General features: G+C 41.1%; 1 long non-coding RNA gene across 1 annotated transcript in view; it reads right to left on the bottom strand.

Annotated features, from left to right (window-relative positions):
- LOC141555703 (uncharacterized) overlaps window positions 1-19856 on the bottom strand; it is a 29548-nt gene extending 9692 nt beyond the window's left edge. The window contains exons 1-3 of the long non-coding RNA XR_012486299.1: window positions 19582-19856; window positions 18975-19125; window positions 15124-15255 (exon numbers count right to left, since the gene is read on the bottom strand). This is a non-coding gene — a long non-coding RNA (uncharacterized LOC141555703). The remainder of the gene's footprint in view (window positions 1-15123; window positions 15256-18974; window positions 19126-19581) is intronic.
- Window positions 19857-20074: the final 218 nt, after the last annotated feature.

Raw genomic sequence — 20074 nt, 5'->3', positions numbered from 1 at the left:
CAAACTGCTCTATTATCTTTCCCAAATGGGATCACAAAGAGTCAGATTCAACTGAACAACATACAGCATATTGCTAGTGGGCCATGGTGAATCACAAGATGCTCAATTTGGAACTGGAAAGTATCCAAGAAGTCATAGAGTCCTGTTACCTCATTTTTTTATATAAGGAAATTGAGGCTTAGAAATATTAAAAGATTCGCCTAAGCTAGTAAGTATTGAAAATGAAATTCAAACTCTTATGTTGTAACTTCAAATCTAGTGCTCTAGACATTAACTATACTATCCGGTGTTCCCCCTTCTCTCTTCTCACATTAGATGATGGCACATGATGGGATGTTGGATGTTAAAAATAGAAAGGTCAATGCAAAGAGCTTCCACTAGACCAATCACAAATAATCATTCACAGAAAGCAGAATTCATTTTGGAAACTATTTTTTTTTTCATACCTGATTGGATTGCTCTCTGCTATGGGGAGAGATTTTTCCATTTGAAATGTCTTTCTTATCCAATACAATATCCTTCTTTATACTGCCCTCAGTGGCCGCCCCTAATTCATAAATGAGATGTTAATAACAGAATTCAAACCCCAAGGGACTTAAAGAAAAACATAAGATAATATACTTTGAAACTGAAGGGGTATTAAGGATCATCTAAAACAACCCTGTCATTTTTATAGACAAGGAAACTGAGGTCCAAAAATTTGAACTGATTTACCTAAGTTTCTATAGAGCTGTGATTTGAAATGTCACTCTTTCCTAGAACTCTAATAAGTATTTGTATTCAGAGTCATTTACTTCAGTATTTGGAGAGTCTGAAATTGCATCAGTATAGACAGGTGCTCCCTTAATAGCTAATCTTGTGGTAACAAACATTCTTGTTCTTCACAAGCTAGTCACTGGTAGATGGAGAGAATATTTAGTTAAAATAGGAAATTAATTATATTTAGTGAAAATAAGGTATCTAGATGGCAATGAGAGCTCCTTCTTTTTTAGGGTTTGTTCCCTCCCCAATATTAACCTCCCTCAAAATTACCCACAGAAACTAGTCTATACAGTTCCTGAATCTCTATCTCCTCAGTATAACAATATGTCTCTGAGTTCTCTCTTCATCCTCTGAATATATGTGTGTGCCTGTGTGTGTGTGTGTGTGTGTGTGTGTGTGTGTGTGTGTGTGTGAGAAGATTTATGGTCTCTCCTACTACACTCAATTAAACTGAATTTGCCTGAAAAAGTTGATTCAAGGACACCTTTTGTGCCCCTTGCCCAAGGATGCAAGATTTCTTTATATAGCAAAATTCAGAGCACCTGCTATGGTGGTGACCATAGACCAAAGAAGCTGTTTTGCATGCAGAATTTCACATGTAGCCTCAGACACTTACTAACTGTGACTTTGGGCAATTAATTTCCATCTGCCTCAATTCATTCATTTGTAAAATAAGGATAATAATAGTGCCTACCTCCCAGGATTGTTGTAAGGATAAAATGGTATTTCTAAAGTTTTTTTTAAGCTTTAAATTCTGTATAAATTCTAGCCATTGTTTTTATTATTGCTGTTTTTGCTGTTAAACGATATGTTCTCTTAAGAAGAAGCATTGTAATATAACTATGGTTCCTGAGAACTAATGATCAAGAATGCTATCCAACCTCTGATAGAGAGGTGATGGATTAAATATGTAGACTGAGACACACGTTATTGAATGTGGAAATTTGTTTCAAAGATTTTTTTTTAGTGAATGTGGAGAGACAAAAATACTTATTAATTTTTGAAAATTAAAAGAAAAAACAGTAACTCTTTTAGGCCTTGCGCTGCTTGTCTCCTAAATTCATTTTGATCTCAAGGAAGAAAACGCTTTCAAAGATAACTGATTGGGCTTAGCCTCCTGTTTTTGGTTAGGAAAATATCTAAACTCTCCAGGAAAAATGGTTGTCAATTCCTTATCTGAAGATTTCCAGGGACAGAAATTCCTCAACCAGCCTTGGTCACCCACCTCAGAGTTCTGTTACCTTGATGGTCAGAAAATTAGTGAATTAATATCTTACTGCAATATGAATATGAACCAGGTCATCCAGCTCATATTCTATTCCTGCTCATGTTTCTGGTTTATTTTTACTTTTTTTTTCTTATGAGAAACATGTAATCAGCCAATTCCCAATAAGACTCTTCCTATGTTGCAAGACCCAGGGCTATATACATTTGATCCTGATATATTAATAATTAACACAAGAACTTGACTTATTCTATAAGCTGGGCTGATTCACCCTTTCTTAGGCATTTCTGCTAATGTTAGACTTAGTGTAGTCACCCAATCAGCTTAGCTCATTGCTGCTCTGAACTCTTGTGGTTAAGAGTTCCACCAGCTTCAGTCTCCCCTGTAGCAGGGTTTTGCAGGTATACATCCACCATACTTGGCCCCTTTATATATTTTCAAATGCATATATATATATATATATATATATATATATATATATATATATATATATATTTATATAGTTATATCATTTTCTCAGCTTAAAATCTTAAATGTCATTCAAATTTATACTTTTAAAAATAAAAATAAAGACTCTTTATTCTAAAATTTAAATCTCCTAGTAGAATCAGTCTCCAACCTTCCTTTTTACATTATTTTCTTGAGCATTTTCTACATTCCAGGTACCCCATACTAGTTTTTCCACATGTTTGTCTTGCCTTCTGCAGCCTGTATGCATTTGTATTGACTGCTCCTCATGCCTAAAGTGTACTTCATCACCTCTGTCTAGTGACATAAGTCTCTTGTTAATTGTACCTTCGTGGGCAAATTATTTAATCTTTCTGACCCCCATCTTCTTTTGTAAAATGAAACAATTGGACTTGAAAGTCTCTAAGGTTCCTCCAAGTGCTAAATCTGATTCCATGAGCTATCTCTGCCCTCAAAACCCAGCTCAGGTAGCAAATCCTTTATAAAACCTTCTCTGCCTGGTCATGAAGGTACATACCTGTCATCTCAACTACTATGGAGGCAAAGGCAGGGAGTTCTGACTTGCAGTGGGCTAAGCTGATCACACCAAATTCAGCATTAATATCACTAAACACTGGAAGTAGGAGTTTTCCAAAGTAGAAGTGAATCAGCCATCCTAGAAGTAGGGCAGATCAAACTTCTGGGCTAACCAGTGAGGGATTGGGTTTGTGAGTAGTTCCTACAATTCTATCCCAGGTAAGATAGGGACATCCAGTCTTTTAAAAAATGATTAAATTAACTTATTTTAAAAAACAGCAACAATCTTATGTGAGTTTTCTATGCCTAGATGAATAAGGATTCTCTGTCCTCAGATTTTCTTAGAGCTGTTCTTGGGATTTCTTCTTTACCTTTGCCTTTAGCTACACTTAACAGCAGCTACTTGATGCAGTAGATGTAGCACCAAATCTAGAGTCAGGAAGACTGGAATTTAAATCTGGTATCAATCACTAGTTATAACACTCTGGGCAAGTCACATAACCCTAATTGCCTCAGTTTCCTCATCTGTTAAATGAGCTGGAGAAGGAAATGGCAAACCACTCTAGTAATCTCTGCCAAGAAACCCCCCTGAAATAAGGTTACAAAGAGTTGGACAGGATTAAACAACATGTAAATTATATTCCCTATCTTAGACTGTATGGTACTTGAGGTCAGGAACTGTTTAATATTTATCATTTTTTTATCTCTAGCACTAAAAGGAGAATTTAGATTTAATGGATTTTTTAACTGAATATACTTAGTTTTAAAAGTCTCCATTTAGCATTCTTCTCTGAGTAATTCTTTTAATCTTTCTACCTTTATCACAGTCTTCTAAATCACAAATGATTTAAAAAGAAAACAGACTTTTCCCATTATAATTCTTAATGCCATGATATAGTAGATAAAGTGCTGGAGACAGAATCAGAAGGACCTTAATTCAAACCTCATCTAAGATATTTATCAGCTATGAGCTTAGGAAGTTACTTAACCTCCGTGCCTCAGTTTCCTTATCCATAAAATAAGGAAAGTATAAATTTAAATGACCTAATAGATCCCTTCCAGATCTAAATCTATTACTTATTTCTCACCCTATTTGGGACACTTTTCAGTCATTTCTAATTATTGTAATTTAGATTTCTACCAACCAGGGTGATTCAGAGCTGAGCTCAAGTTTGCCTAGACCTATGTTTTCTTGAGGGACCCTGGGTGCTATCCAGGCCCCAGACTCCTAGTAAGGCAATGATCTTGAGAGAATTTCTTGAGAATTCTTCTTTACACTCACCTATTCTAAATCCACTATAGGTCAAACTTCCTTTATAACAAAACATGGCTTTAAAAAAAGTCATGTAAAACAAAGGATATTTCATTTCCTTTTCAATTTTTCTACTATGATACTTTTAAAAATTTAAACACAAATGACCCAGTGTTACATTTTGTGGCACTATTTCACCAATTAACACTCAATAACTATAAAATTAATTTTTAATCCCAGATTTAAGTTAATTATTAAAACCAATAACAAAGAATCATAGCTATTGACTTTTGATTATTATAGAAAACTAAAAAACTATGGTTTTAGATATGTCATATTTCCCCCCATTGTAGCTCCTTAAAAGATATAATCTTTATTGGGAGCCACTGTTATTTCTGTTCCTTAACCTCAAAGACCTCAAATGGAGAAGGGAAAAGAGAAAGCCACCCCCAAATCGGAGTGGCTTCTCTTTGTCCTGCTGACTCAGCCAAACCCTAAACAAGAAAGGCTCAGACTCAATCCATAACTTTTCTGTCTATTCAAAGAATGTATTATTTCTCAACACTGATAAAAGTTTAATACGGAGTTGCCTGGGTTTTTAATAAACTTGTCAACAAAAGAGCAAAGCAAATTGATGGGGCCCTTCCTAGAAATAAATTCGGCTTCAAATAGACCAAATGAGTGTGGAGGACAGGGAGGAGGGAGGTGGTAGAGGCCAGTTTTGCTGTTCTTTGCAAAAATGGCAAAATAGATTTTTGTGTCTTATTACTTCAAAGATACGGACAACAGTAAAGCTGCTTTCATTTAAGGAAAGAAAGATGTTCAGCTTATAAGTGCATCTAAGAGTTCTGTGCCCCTGAAGAAAAAAAGGGGAGTATGGAACCTAGTGGATTAAATTAATGACATACATTCTGAGATAAGAAAATGCCATTTCTAACCTAAAGGATGCCCTGGCTGTTGTCCCCCTCCTCTTCAGAGACCTGAAAAAAGTCCCCTGTGAATGCGGATCAAGCAGGTTTTATTTTATGCTTGTTTATGGAGGTATTAGTAGATGGTTTGTTTTTATCTGAGCCTAGATCTTAACCAAAAAATAAAAGTCAGTGGCTAAGTGGTCTCTAAAGTCTCTTCCAGTTCTAAATCCCATGATCCTTTCTATTGGCCATATCCTACAGAGGAAGGCTAAGATTCATAATTCCTGAAGTTTTGTCACTGAAATAGTTACTTCAGAAGTAAGAGGCAACCATGTTTACAAGAAAAAAAGTTCATGGGTCTTAGGTTAGGAGGAAACCAATTTCAAATTCCACTCTGACATCACTATCTTTGTGAACTTGAGCAAGTCAGTTTTCTCCTTTATAAAATGGGGGAAGCAATACTTGTCTCCTACTACTTGCCTCTAAATGTTGTGAAGGAAAGCATTTTGTAAATCTTAAAGAACTGTAGCTATGTAAGCTATGATCATAGGAATAAGATAAATTAGCACAAATTATAGCTATTCACAGAACAGCTTTCACTGGGATCCAGTGTTACATAAATTAATTCACAACTAAAACCAACAGAGCTGATCAATAGGTTTATTTATGTGTATGTTTTTAAATAACGTAATGGATTTTTGTTCATTAATCCTAGGGCAAACCAGGCCTCCATATTTATCATTGTTTTGTAAGAATCAAAGCACTGATTAAAAGATATTGCTGATACTCAGGCCAGTCTTGCGCATAGGTGAAATAGATGTCCTCCCTAAGATTTGAAAGGCACTTAGAACCTCTTCCTGCCTTTGAAACCCCCCTCAGTTTCCTTGCCTGATGTTCTACCGGTAGAACTCCATTTCCTGGATTAAGTTTTTATACTGTTCAGATGCAAATATTTCTATAAAGGGTAGCAATAATTGCTAACATTTCTATAGCATCTTTATAGACAAGAAAATGGAAGTTAAGTGATATGACCAACTTCTCACTGCTCATGTACATCTAAGGCCAGATTTAAACTGAAGACTTCCTGACCCCAGAGCCAGTATTTTATCCACTGAAATGCTTTTTTGATTATTAGTGCTTAAGTATGAATTAATCTATCCTTGGAAGCCGTTCTGAGAGACAGAGTTCTAAGAGGAATCATTTTGATGAAAAAGAAGATGAGTAGGAGGCCTAGAGAGATAAAGAGAGGTCTTTTTGCATCCCTCAGGAGAGACTTCGGATGGTACAGGAGTAAATTAGTCCATGAATATCAAACTCTTGAATGGATGAAAGTATCATGACAAGATGAGAATGGAGTTCAAGAGAGAGAAGAAGATGCTGAGTAGACAGGCTCAGGAAAAAGTGAAAACATCCTCGTCATCATCAGCTCAAATTTCTTTAACATTTTTAAAGTGTACAAGGTACTTTCCTCACAAGGCAAAGTAGTATACGTGTGTATAGATACATACACAAAGGATATATATTATATGTGCAATACATATATGCCATATGTGTGTATACAATTGTGCACAACTCTTCATGATCCCATGGAACATATGATGTCAATACTGTCCATGAAGTTTTCTTGCCAAAGATACTCAAAATGGTTTTCTATTTCTGTAGATTAAGGCAAACAGGAGTTAAGTTACTCGCCCAGGGTCACACAGCTAGTAAGTGTCTGAGGTGCAGCTGCCTTTATGCCCACAAAGCACATGCATAACTATTTTTGTGTGTATGTTATATTTTGTATATGTGTGTATTTTATATATATATATATATATACATATATATACACACATATATACACACACACACACGTGTGTGTGTGTGTGTGTGTGTGTGTGTGTGTATTTAAGACTTCTAATTTCACAAAGGAGACTTAGAAAAATGAGGTAATTTTTCCAAGTTCACACAATTAGGAATTATGAGGGCCAGAGGTTGAACTCAGGCTTTCTAGCTCCAGGTCAGCTCTATCATAGCGTTGTTATAGCAGCTAAGTTTGGCAGATTATACATATACTGTTCCCTCTCTAAGCCCCCAGCATTGTCCAATTTGGTATGAGCCTTGCCATTTTGAGACTCCTTCAAAAGACAGATAGAGCCCAAGGACAGAAATCCTAGAGGAAACTGGTAGCCCAAACCCTAATGGCCAACGCTGGCTATGTGCCCTGCCCTTGAGAAGGACTTTGTTAGAAGGGCACCAGATGCCTGCTTAGAGTCGTCCCCTATGTCTGAACAAGGTTTGAGTGAAGGCTTGGCGAGGAAGGGAGTAGAAGAAGCAACCAGGGGAAGAACAGAGAAAGCTCACCTAGATTCTACCCATTAAGTTCCAGGTTCACAGATCCAATCTCGTGGCACGTCTGCCTTAGACACAACACAATTTCCCTGTCCTCTGTGTCATCTGACTCAGGTTTGGGTAGTCAGGACAGCTATTTATATCGGCGGTCCTGCGGTCCTCTTGGCCCTGGAAAGGTGGCAAGCTCTCTGACACTAGCCATATGTGGGCATGGCGAGCCAAACCCGTGACCCCTGTAACGGGGTGAGGAGATGGGGAATGGGGAGGCAGGAAAAGCGTGTTGACCTTGAGGACCTAGTCCTTATTCAGGGGACAAGCCAGCCCTATCTCAGTACTGGGCCCTCCTGCTAGTGAGCACTCAGTTCTGCTGACCTTCCCCCCCAACTTCCCCCCACCAAAAGCACATGATTGATGTCTCTCCCAGTCCCTACAGCTGTCTGAGACTATCTCTTCTCTCACACACACACGTACATGCTGTCCCAAGCACACTCATAAGACAACTTGCACCAGGGTGTGGCTTTCACACTTTAAAGCAAAGAAGCTCACAGGGCTGGATTCTGGGAAACTTCAAGGAAACAGGCTCAACTCAATGAACAACCAGGCCAGTTGAGTTTGAAAACAATTTGGCTTGTAGCTTGGGTACAAGTCTACAAAACAGCAAACTTTCTCATCTGAGTTCTTGCCTGAAGGACCTAGAACACAGCTCCTACTTTTTTGAATCCCGGTATCTGTTTTCCTCTTATTTTTTAAAAATAAGTATATAAAGAGACTGAGGAATCTCTGGTGGGATGAGCCTCTGGAATTTAGCCCCTGTCTTCCCAATCAGCCATAACCTTCCTTGAATCACATCCCTTGTTCAGATAGCCTAAGCAACTGTGCTCATCAGATCACTTCTCCCTACCATGTGCACTTCACCTATGTGGTTCTTATTGACAAACACTCATGGCAATCCTGGAAGATTAAAGCAACCAACTTGCAAGACCCAAACCAATTACAGTCTAGCGCAGTATCAGCAATCCTGAAAAGTTATGTATAGACTGAATTTCCTCCCAAAGTCAAGCTCTGTTTTACATGTGCCAAGGAGATAGAGATATTTAAAGAAGCCAGGGAGCAAACACTCAAAGGGAAAAATCGCTTTACAGAGTGCATGGACGTGGCTGCTTCTTCTAGTTAACTTTGGATGGGGGCACTTGGGCTTTTCCCAGAGAGCACACACCTTTACCTTGCTCGCCCTTGAAGCACCGCTGCCGCGGCAATCACCTCACCTCACGCTGCCCTCCACGTCCCCGCACTGCAGGAGTGGACAATGCACCAAATGGGAGCTCTCCCCACAGCTCCCCAGCTCCGCCCAGGTCTGCTTTGGTTTGTCATTTCTCCCAACAAGTGGTAGTCTGTCCTTAAAAGTCTGGAGCGAGACTGAGGGGGAGTCAGAGAAGCCCTCTCCGGGAGATAGCGGCTCAGGTCTACCATCTACACCAGGTCCTCCTGGACTCATCCTGAAGGAGTGCGTTCCACCAAGCCTGGGTGCCCCGCTGTAAATATCACAAAAGATAAATCCGCAAGCTTTGCGCCTCGGATTGAATATTCCCAATGAAGGTCTGGAATCGGGAAGATGGTAGCCTTGCACATAAGAATGACACATGAGAAATACTTTTCTTTTTTTTTGGCCTAATTTGTCATGACTAGTCCCTTGTCAGTGATGGTCTGCATGTAGCCTTGGGGACGTCCAGAGTTCAATCCAAGAGAGTCGGTGGATGGACACCTCACTTCAACCTCATGACCTCTAGCCCTGGAACTCCTAGGATGGAAAGTCACCAAAAAACCCCCTGGCAGATCAAAGCACAGCAAAAAAGACTCAATGAAAGTGCTGGTGGAGGCTGGACGCTGGGAGCATGAAGTTCTCTCAGTCACTCACCCCTCCTCCTCCTCCTTCTCTTTTCCCACACCCTTCATTTTCACAGCCATCCCCTTGGCCTTGGCCAATTCATCCAGAGAGCGGGAGTTTCCCATCGCTGACTGAGCACAAGGGACAAGGCAAGCAAGGATGTTCCTGGAAGAAAGCTCTGTTTGTCTTTCCTCCCCAGCCTCCCTTTTCTGAGGGCTTCTCTCTTTCTAGGCCTCAGGCAGCCCTAGGAAACACACGGGGAGCAATGCCCTGCCAGGCTGGTGTCAAAGGCAAGCAGAGATGCTGCACTGCAGTGCTGAGTCCCTTTCTGCAATCGGACGTGCACAGTCCAAAGGCTGACTCAGCACAATTCTTTTTTTGATTGGTTGGTCTGAGGAACATAGTTTTCATTTATGCTAAGGTGGCGGCAATTAAGAAACCATCCCCCAACCCCTAACCCCCAACCCCTACTCTTTTAGTCCGACCATCTTTAGTCGTCTGAATCTACTTTGTAAGTATCTCCCCCAAAGTCACTCCTGGGTCCCAAACAGTCTTAGGTTCCTCCATTTTTTTTTTTTTTTAATTTAGGGCATTTAAAAAAATTTGCAATTCAAGCGATGCTCACTGTGATTGACTCATGCTGCAGCAGCTAAAATATCTGTCCTGCAGGTCAATCTAATCATGCTTAATAGCAGTTTATTCTTCAACGCAACATTTTTCACGTTGGGTCGACAGTTTTAAATGAGATTGCTGATGCCCCCCTTTACTAATGCTTTTACCAGGGGCAGCACACGCTTTGAAATACTTGTGCAATAAAATGCTTTATTGCTCTTGATGAATGCACTATTAAACTGGAATTGCAAACAGCCCCTTCTTTAGAAGGAGGTAGTGAAATTTATTTGGCCACCTGGCTGAGGGAAAATAAAAAATAACTCGTCATCAACATAAACAAACAAACAAAATAATGGGACTGATGTCCCTTTTACAAATGATCTCTCTCTCTCTCTCTCTCTCTCTCTCTCTCTCTCTCTCTCTCTCTCTCTCTCTCTCTCTCTCTCTCTCTCCCCATTCTTGACACGGTACTGGTTTCCCTCACATGCAGAAAATTCATTTTGAGAACGACTAGATTTTGTGAGCCATAGAATAGAAAAAATTTAACTAATTTGGTCCGCTGAATTTACGAGTTCTGCAATTCTCAAAGCTACTCTTTCTACCCCTAGAACTTAAGTGCCATCAGTTGGCCGTTTGGCTGATAGTGACTAAACCCTCCAATGGTCTCAACAGCAATACTGACACATCTTGTGCCCTCAGGTTTCTCTAGAACCAGCTTGGACATGCTCCAAAGAACTTGGAATAAAAACTACTGCCTGCTTTTCCAGGGTTGCCTTCTATACAAACAACCCAATGAAAGCTAAGGGGAAATCTTACATGAAGCAACATCACACTGATCACTGGTGGAAAGACTTTACTTGAATAAGTTTATTTTTAGTCTCACCCTGAGAACGAGGCTGGGCTTAAAAAATATTTCAAGTGCTCTGGTGCACAATCTTCTCTGTTCCTTCTTAAAAGCATTCTGGTGAAGCAAAATAACAGATAGAAATCCTTGAGGTGTGTTTCTACTTCCCCTCCAGAAGTCACCCTGCACTTATAAGATTTGGAGTTAGAGGAGACCATGAAGATCATCCAATCCACCCTTAACCTATGATTTTGTATAGAAAGATAACAGCCTTTCAGGGTCAAGCAGGCGGATTCATGCTTTGAAATCAAGTCTTCTAAGTTTAAATATAATGCTTTCTCACTAAGTCACAGTCTCTCAGGTGTGTTATCTTGGCTGAATCCCCTTCTCACAAAATCCAAACCAATCAACACAGGTCCCCATCTTACTAGCCTCTCTCTTCCTCTACATTAAAATGTTAAACTAGTAAAATGTCACAAAGAGGGTGCCCAACGGCCCAGCCAGTATTGTAAAAAACACTTACATCAGAAAAGATCCAAGCTTAGTTACTTCTTACCATTAACCATGCCATTTGATTCACATACCTTGGAATGCCAAAGGTAGAAAGCGAGAGAGATGGGAAGAGAGAGAGAGATAAAAATTGCATTAGGACTGTAGATACCTATTGTAAATCAGCCCCAATTCCAAAGCTGGAGTAGTGGTGAGCAGTCAAAGGCTTAAGGTGGGAGCGGGAAGTGGGGAAAAATGTTAAGAAAAGGAAATTTAATTTTATATCGAGAAGGGTAAGGATTGTTCTCATTTTTAATTCAGCAGATCAAGAGAATAGAGGTGATTTATAACAAAAAGAAGGCAGTGACTATCCCTGTGAACTCTCTGGTTTTACTGCTCAGTCAAACCTAATTTCAAAACACTAATGCTTTTATTTAAACACCACATCCTGCAATAAAACTTTAATGTAAAACTGGGACTTATCGAAGTGAGGAGGCTGCGGCATTTCTGTGGTCGGTTAGCAAATTTCTGTGGCCTCCTGTTTCTGTGGCCTTGCTATTTCTACTTGCTGTGGCCGGAGTTTTACCCTAATGGGGACAGAAATGCCATTTCCTGGGACAAATACCCATCAGATGCAAACTCTCCTTTGCCTATGGAGGGCCCAAAAAGCCTTCTCTCCCTATTAAGTTTCGCCTAGTTGGTATGAGATAAAAATACTTGCATATAGTTATATTTATACCTATATATAGAACAAGACATATAGAAAGGGACATATGAAATACAACTTATGCTGCATGTGATATAACATGTTATATAAGGCAAGCTAGAAAAGGTAAGACATATAAGGCATCTGTAAGCTATATGATATATGAATATATATAAATATATATATGTGCTGTGATCTATGATGTAATATACAAGACATACTATGAGCGATATGTGATGGGCCCCATGGCTGCCATATCAGGCATTTTGAGTCAGACTGGACTGGACTCATGGTACTTTTTAATGTGTTCCTAAGCCTAGGACTTAACTATTGGGACAATATAGCTGAGTCCCACACCAGGGACAGGAAGCGAAGAGGGCTAACCCCCTGATATTCTTTCTCCCTCTTCACCTATTTCCATACATAGGAGTCAGGATTTGGTTGAAAGTTCCCAATTCTAAACAGGGCTGATAACACCTGTTGCAAGTTCCAGAGGCTAGACATGTCAAAGAGGAAAGATCTCATGATATGAAAATTTTAAAAATCTTAATGATTGCCAGACAAATATTCCCCAAGCTGAAAAAACTGACCCTTTCCTACTCTGCTAACAGCTCATTCTGCCCAGCATACTTGAGTATATAATTTTCCTAGAGGAGCCAGGATCTGCAAAAGCAATACCTTGGGGGTCATAAGAAATGACAGGAATTCTCCCATGTTCAGTTGAGATACTGCAAAATCCTTCTGAAACTCAGCTCATTTCTTCCCAGAGAACATTGTCTTGGCAAGATCCTTTCTTTCTATCTCTTTCAGGAATTCTCTCTCTCAGTTAAGATTCTCATACTTGAACAGAGGGAATAACTGACCACTGAGTGAAAAAGGGGCAAAAATCTAGATCCTGAGTTTGGGCTTATCTCTTGGGTCAAATCAGCTCAGAAGCAGTATTGTGCTACCCATAGTATAAAATTCTCTTATGAATGAACATGAAATCCATCTTTGTGCCTGGTGATTGAGATCTCTTGATTTTTTAACTTGTTCCAGGTGGACTGGACTCTATCTCTCCTTCCCTTTCTCTGTCTCTGTCTGTCTGTCTGTCTGTCTGTCTGTCTTTGTCTCTCTCTCCTTTCTCAATATATGCTGAGACAGTCAGGCAATATTTGAGGATGGCTCCTTCACACCAAGTGCGGAACATTACTTTAGATTTCACATCAACTAATCCAAACTAATTCCAACGAGAGCAAGGCTCACCATACTTTGTTGATGGAGAAAAAATCAACCTCAGTTTAATCTGGGGAAATGTAGAGAGAAAATCATTTTAGAAGCTCTAGATTTAGAATAATCTGCCTAAAAAAGTCTCAGAATACTGGAGTTCAGGCTCCTGTGTATGGCTAAGATTCTTCTGAGCTGTCTTGAGTATTCCCTAATAGTGTTCCTATAGGGTATATAAAAAAATAAAAGTGAAAAATGACGAAGCTTTTAAAAAAGCAATGATTTGTACAGTGATTGGTACACAGCTAGACTGTGATTGAGTCTTAGAAACTCTGGAGGTTGTGGCTGTTAGGTTCCCTAATCACTTCCTTCTAGTATATGGTAAGTGTGACATTAAGCGGCACAACTCATTTGTGTTTGTGTCTTTGCCAGGGTGAAAAGTGATCATGTCTGAAAATGTTAAGAGTGAAAGACACAAGTATACATTGCTCTGGGTTTTGAAAGTCTCTCTCTCTCTCTCTCTCTCTTCCTCTCTCTCCCCTTTTCTCCCCACTTTATTCCCTTTTCTTTTTGACTCTACATTCTACATTTCTCCCACTGATTGAAGAAATCACCCCATTCTGCTAAGACTTCTATAGGCAAAAGGGTAGGAGGGAATAGGGAAGAAGAGCACAGGAACCTGCAAGCCCCCCAGATCTATCACTTGACCTGAGCCCCTGCACACACCAGAAGCGGACAACGGGCTTTCTTCTGGTGTTGCCTTTCCAAGCGCCTGCCGCAGTCAGCACGTTGAATATTTAATGTCCTGATGAGCATTTCCACCTGCTGACACAGGCAAAGTGACAGAACAATACAGCCACTGGAACACCATCATCAATTGACTTCCCAGTCAGTCTGCCATGTCAGGCATTCCAAAAACAAAATCTGTCTGTCTCTTTCTCCCTTGAACACAGGTCACCCTGCTCCCATGAGAGAGATGCCCTACCGGAAATACATACTTCTTTACATTCCATAGCTTAGCACGTTCATATGGGCATATAAAGTAGTATGTTTCTCAAGCAGGTAGTTTTCAATATGCGCATTTATATGTTTGAAGAGGAACATAGTACTGCTTTGGAATTCAAACCCCATGTGTACTTAGTGGTGGCGTGGGTTAATGATGCTGAGTTACTGCCCCATTTTCATGACATCTTCCTCAAAACCTGCTACACACACACACACACACACACACACACACACACACACCCCTTTTCTATTATGTATCTCCAATAAACCACCGTAATTCTTTTACTTTCTTTTTTTCTTATGTCTGTATGTCTCTGTGTCCTAATATACATACATAGTCATGAGAAATAGGAAGGTGTTGCCTTTGACAAAAGTATGAGAAATCCAGCAGTTTATCCCTTTCATAACTAATTTTCACATAAATAGGGTGAGAAACATGACAAAACCTCTTACTCCCCCTGAAAAGTACATGCATTTCATACTGAAACTTTTAACCACACAGAATATATATACAAAATGTACATAGACCATAACACACCCTCTCCATGCTTACCCCACCCTACTCTCACGCCCACATTAACAATTAGAAGGATTCAGAAATACCGGTTTAAAAGAAAAGATTCAGCAACTCTAGAAAATTACAATTCTTTCTACTTCTCAGACGAGGAGTTAGAAAAAAGAGAATAAATAAAGACCGGTCCTTTCCCCTTTCCTGCAAGCTTAGCGCTTGTCCATCTGGAATTCAAATGTCCAGTTTACAACTTAGATAACAACACCAAGCTGCCTCCTCATACTGAGGTTAGAAGACTCTTCTGTTAAAGACAAAGGATTCATTCAGCAATTAACTGGGACTGAGGAGGGAGAGGGTATTAAAAAGGCAACTAGATATTTTAAATAGAAGCTCTTACCTAGTAAATCCAGAATTTCTTCTGCCTCCCAAAGAGAAGAGCCCCAGAAAGAGAATGTCTTGACTTTCTTTCAGTGTTGGGAAAAAGCCATCCAGTTGAACTCTGTAGCAGTTGAGAATGGTTGCGGTTTACCTGACAAATTGTCAAATCGAAGGTTCATAGGGATAACTGGAAATCTGGATATGTGAGCTTAGGCCAGAGTAGAAGTCAAGGAGTTACTCCTCAAGCACTCGTGTGTGCTTGTGTGCACCCACCCATCTGTGCCTTTCTTCTCTCTGCACCTCCCTTCTCTCTCCCTCCCCCAGCCTCTCTCTCTCTCTCTCTCTCTCTCTCTCTCTCTCTCTCTCTCTCTCTCTCTCTCTCTCTCTTTCTCTCTCTCCCTCCCTCCCTCCCTCCCTCCCTCCTCTTTTTTCCTCTTTCTCCTCCCCCTCTTCTTCTTCCTTCTCCTCCTTCTTCTCCTCCTCCTCCCCTCCCTCTCTCTCTCTCCTTCACCATCCCTCACGCTTTGCCCTTTTTCACTCATTGCCTCCTAACCCCTCTGATCTCTAAAGCTCTTCTAACAATGTAGCCCCAGTGCCCCACTGAAAATGATGATCACACTGAATAGAAGACTATTATGGACAGGATTTAGGCGCCCAGCAAACCAAGAGGTCATTTGGGGCGCTTCCTGCTCATTCAGCATTGCTGTAATAGTATGCTCGGACTGTCCACTCACCTGCTCCATTTGCCTACTACCCCAGCTCGAGCCCTCCAGATCAATACCAATTTACAGACAAATGCAGAATGGCTGCCTTAGTGTTAATGAATTTTACCGTTTCTCACAGTCTTCTAATGAACCCTTTAAAGAGGGTTTAAGTAAACTTAGCAAGTGGTAAACTAAGCACTTTGGAATACTTAATTATATTGGTGGGTTTTCTCCTGCATTTTGAAATTTCTCTGTGAGCAAAGGAGGAAATATTGCCCCCATTCTCCATCATCATATATAAACTCTGGCAAAACCAAGTAAAAAATAAAATGAGAAAGGGCAAGCATCTAAAAGAGATCTGGGTGAGGTTTCACTCCCATTCCCAAGCTTAGTTCCTGACCAAGCCAGAAAGTAACCAGACCCCAAGTAAATTTGGTATCTAGGAGTTTATTGACTAGAATAAAGAAGGAAACTGTGAAGTGTGTGATAACACTAAAACCCAAAGGGATTTAAATAGTTATCACCTTCTCTGTTCGTTGTATGAAGTCATATTAGCTCTTTGGGGGGAGGCAGTCACAAAAGGGTGGGGAGAGGAAGGTGATTCCAAAGAATCACTTAACAACAAAAAGTATGACTGCAGTTCAGTAAGGGAGGGAAGAAAGTTTATTAGGAACAGGGATTGGGTCAGAAATTTGGAGACTATACTCTGAAAATAACTGGACAAAAGCAAGAATCCAATGCAGTTGGGCTTCCTTAGCTTTAATTAGAGGAAAATTCAATAAGGGAATTAGAAATGTTTTGAAGGTCAAGGAAACTAACCTAATTGTCACTCCACTAGAATTACTCTATCTAGTGTGTATAATAACCACTCTTCTCCTGCACTGTTTATATGTATATGTATATATATATATATATATATATATACACACACATATCTATATGAAACATACATATATTGCACACACACACACACACACACACTCACACACACCCCTCTAGGATCCTTATATAGCAAATACATCTTTCTCACCATTATCACCTCCAGTGAGGAACTAATTACTCAAGAAGGCTTTTAAAAAAACACCACTACCCTTCTCCAGTAAAAAACAAATATCTCAATATAACAAACCATAGAGTGGTTCCTGTAAAGTCTTTCCACTGGTGTGTGAAATGAACAGGGTGGACCTTTCAAGTAACTGGGGATGATCTAAGATGACTAGGTCAGAGTTTCACACAAGAAGGAGATGAGCGAATGGATTATGGCTCTGAAAGGCGCTTGTACCTCCCATTTAAAAAGGAAAATGCCATTTGGCAGGATGGAACAGAGAAAAGACCTGCTGCCCCATTTACATTTAGGCACAGTTATTTATCATTTTCATCCAGTCAAGGATAAAAAAGGGCAACTTAAACCGCATGTTCCTGTTACCCAACTTTTCCTTCTGCATCTCCAATGATTTAGCAGAGACCCTTGCATGATAATGTGAGCTGAAGTCTAGGTGAGAAAGAATTCTAAATGCTCAGTGTTGCTGACAAATGAGAAGTAGGCAAGAACAGAGGGGCAAAGGAGGGCAGAGAAGACAACCCAGAGCCAAAGAGGGTGGAGAAGGCAAACCAGTCAAGTAAGTAAGTGTGAGAAATAGTAGTGAGCAGATGTTTTCCCAGCTCTAAATTTCTCCTGTGCCCTCAACTCCTGACCTCCATATTGACAAGGATTAGTTACAAATGTCCCCAGGACAGCTGAAACTTTGGAGGGATCGGACTAAGCAGGAGAATATCCCCTAATCCATAGGGGGAAAACAAGTTTCAGAAAGATGTCTACATGAATCTTTTGTTCATTTTCAAACTAAACCTAGTTTTGTAGGTTGTTTTTTTTTTTTAAACAAAGTTTTACCTCCTGAAATAAAAGGCATGCCGAGTGGTCTCCTAGCCTGTAATCCAAAGGACCAATAAACCCAAGAGTTACAATGTCCTTTAAATTGCACAAGGCTGCTTAGCCTATAAATACTCACTGAAAAATATACTACATTCTGTGCATGTGGGAGTCATGCTAAGTCAACGCCTATATCCCTATATAAATCCAACCTATCTGGTTCTGAGGAGTGTGTGTGTGTGTGTGTGTGTGTGTGTGTGAACACTCATGTGTTTGCATGTGGTCCCATGCAACATCTCCCTACAGGAGTATATTTGTACATACACCAGCACATTGAAAACCTACACCCCACAATACATGAGCTTTTCATACTTGATGCTTAGGGAATCGAGGCTGTCACAGAAAAGGTGGATTTAGGAGACGGAGGCCCACTTCAATCTACAGAAAAAGGCATAACCCCTTTGCAGCGGGGTATTCCTTGCCTTTACCATTCTTTAAAGTCAAGCCGTGAGCCCTTCTTCCAGATCTGATGGGGCCGCTCTAGGCAGTCTCTCATTGGTTACCAATCTTTCTGCTCAGCGGCATTGCAATGGTTAAGGACCGCAGTACCAGGAATGTTGCAAGTTGGGCTCTTAAGTTCGAACCACGTTCCTGTTCTAGCACTGGGTGGAATTGACAGAGCTCGGAGCCCGTTAATCATCCTCTCCCCTGACCGCCCCCCATCACCCCCACTATGACAACCCCAAACATCCCTCCAGCTGTCACTAGCCTGCACTTCTAAACCAGGGAACACAGACCGCCAGCAGCCTTACAAAATGATTGTGTGTCAAAGTTCTTACATTTGAGTTTAAAGCATTCGAGCTATTGCTGGCTCTGCAGTTTTTAAAATGCAGAGGATACCGCACGCCGAAGAGAAAACTCCTAACCTACTCCATGGGAAGACACACACACGCACACACACACACACATGCTGCCCCGATGCAGTGAAGCACATAAGCACACACACACACACATACACACACACACACACACACACACACACACACACACACACACACACACACACAATTCCAAACCCCGTCCCCCTCCCCAATCCCGGGCAACTTTGCTGGAAGCCTTAAGTCCTGCCTGAACTGGTAAGTGTTATAAAAAAAAAGGGGGGGGGGGAAGAAAGAAAGGAAGAGGAAAAGAAAGGAAGGAAGGAAGAGAAAAAGGGAAAGAAAGAAAAAGAAAGAAAGGAGAAAAAAGAACGGAGCCAAGCCGGTGCCATTAGAGGAAAGAGAGAGAAAGACATACCAGTGAGGAGATTCTGTTGCAGCAGGGGAGCCTCCAGAGCGCTAGCTGAATCAGCTTTAAAGAGTTAGGGATGCATGGAGGAGGGTCATGGCATCGCAAGGTAATAATGCGCTGGATGCTGCAGCCATCGGCTTCCTCCTATAGGCAACCTCTAATGCAGGGAGGGAAAGAGAGCAGGCCCAGGGATGGCATTAGTCCTCACTTGGAGAGAGGGGGAAAACATACACACACGAAAGAAGAACAGGCTAACAAATCCTAGTCTCTTCCCCTAACACGCACAGTCCCTTCCCCCACATGCACCTCTGTATCCCCTCCGCTCCCCCTCCCCTCCCACCAGACACCACCACCACTCAGCCCTCCTGCTGCAGCGCAGACTTAGCAAAGGGAGGGAGGTCTTTAAAGCTTACAACTGAGAGAGAGAGAGAGAGAGAGAGAGAGAGAGAGAGAGAGAGAGAGAGAGAGAGAGAGAGAGAGAGAGAGAGAGAGAGAGAGAGAACAAGGGGGAGAGAGGAGAGTGAACAAGGGGGAGAGAGGGAGAGGGAGAAAGCAGAAGGGAGGAAAGAGAGCAGACAGAAGGAGCGGAAAGCAGGAGTTAAGAAGAAGCAACCTTGCGTGCTGGGATTACCGCACACCTTGATGTATAAGGGCTGTGTCTGCAGAAGTCTCCCCTCATCCTCTCCCCTTTCTTCCCCCCACCCCGTCTTCTCTCCTCCTTCCCCCCCCCCAAGATAGGGTCACCATAAGGTAGAGGTCAGGTTGAAACAAAAGAGTATCGCCTGCCCGCATGCTCACACACAAATGGGGGGGAGGGGAGGAGGGGGATGCTTCCTAGTAGGAAGAGGGAGGATTGGGGGGTTTAGGGGAAACCTCTGATCAGAAACCAAGTTCACCTTTCTAGTGCTTATATACCCAGCTAAGCATCTGAAACATGCAGTCCCAGCCAAGTGGCTCCTTCTCATGCCATTCCCTCCCTGACCATATTTAGTCAACCATGGGAAAAAATAGACTGTCAGCTGCGGACAGCCGAACAGGGAGTGCTGGGAGTTCAATCGCTTCTCTCAGCTCATTGACTACTAGTCCTGCAGAGCCCTGAGTCTGCC

The sequence above is a fragment of the Sminthopsis crassicaudata genome, chromosome 2 (assembly GCF_048593235.1).
Source record: "Sminthopsis crassicaudata isolate SCR6 chromosome 2, ASM4859323v1, whole genome shotgun sequence".
In the NCBI taxonomy this organism is placed as follows: Eukaryota; Metazoa; Chordata; class Mammalia; order Dasyuromorphia; family Dasyuridae; genus Sminthopsis; species Sminthopsis crassicaudata.
This window is presented reverse-complemented; position numbering and strand designations above follow the sequence as displayed.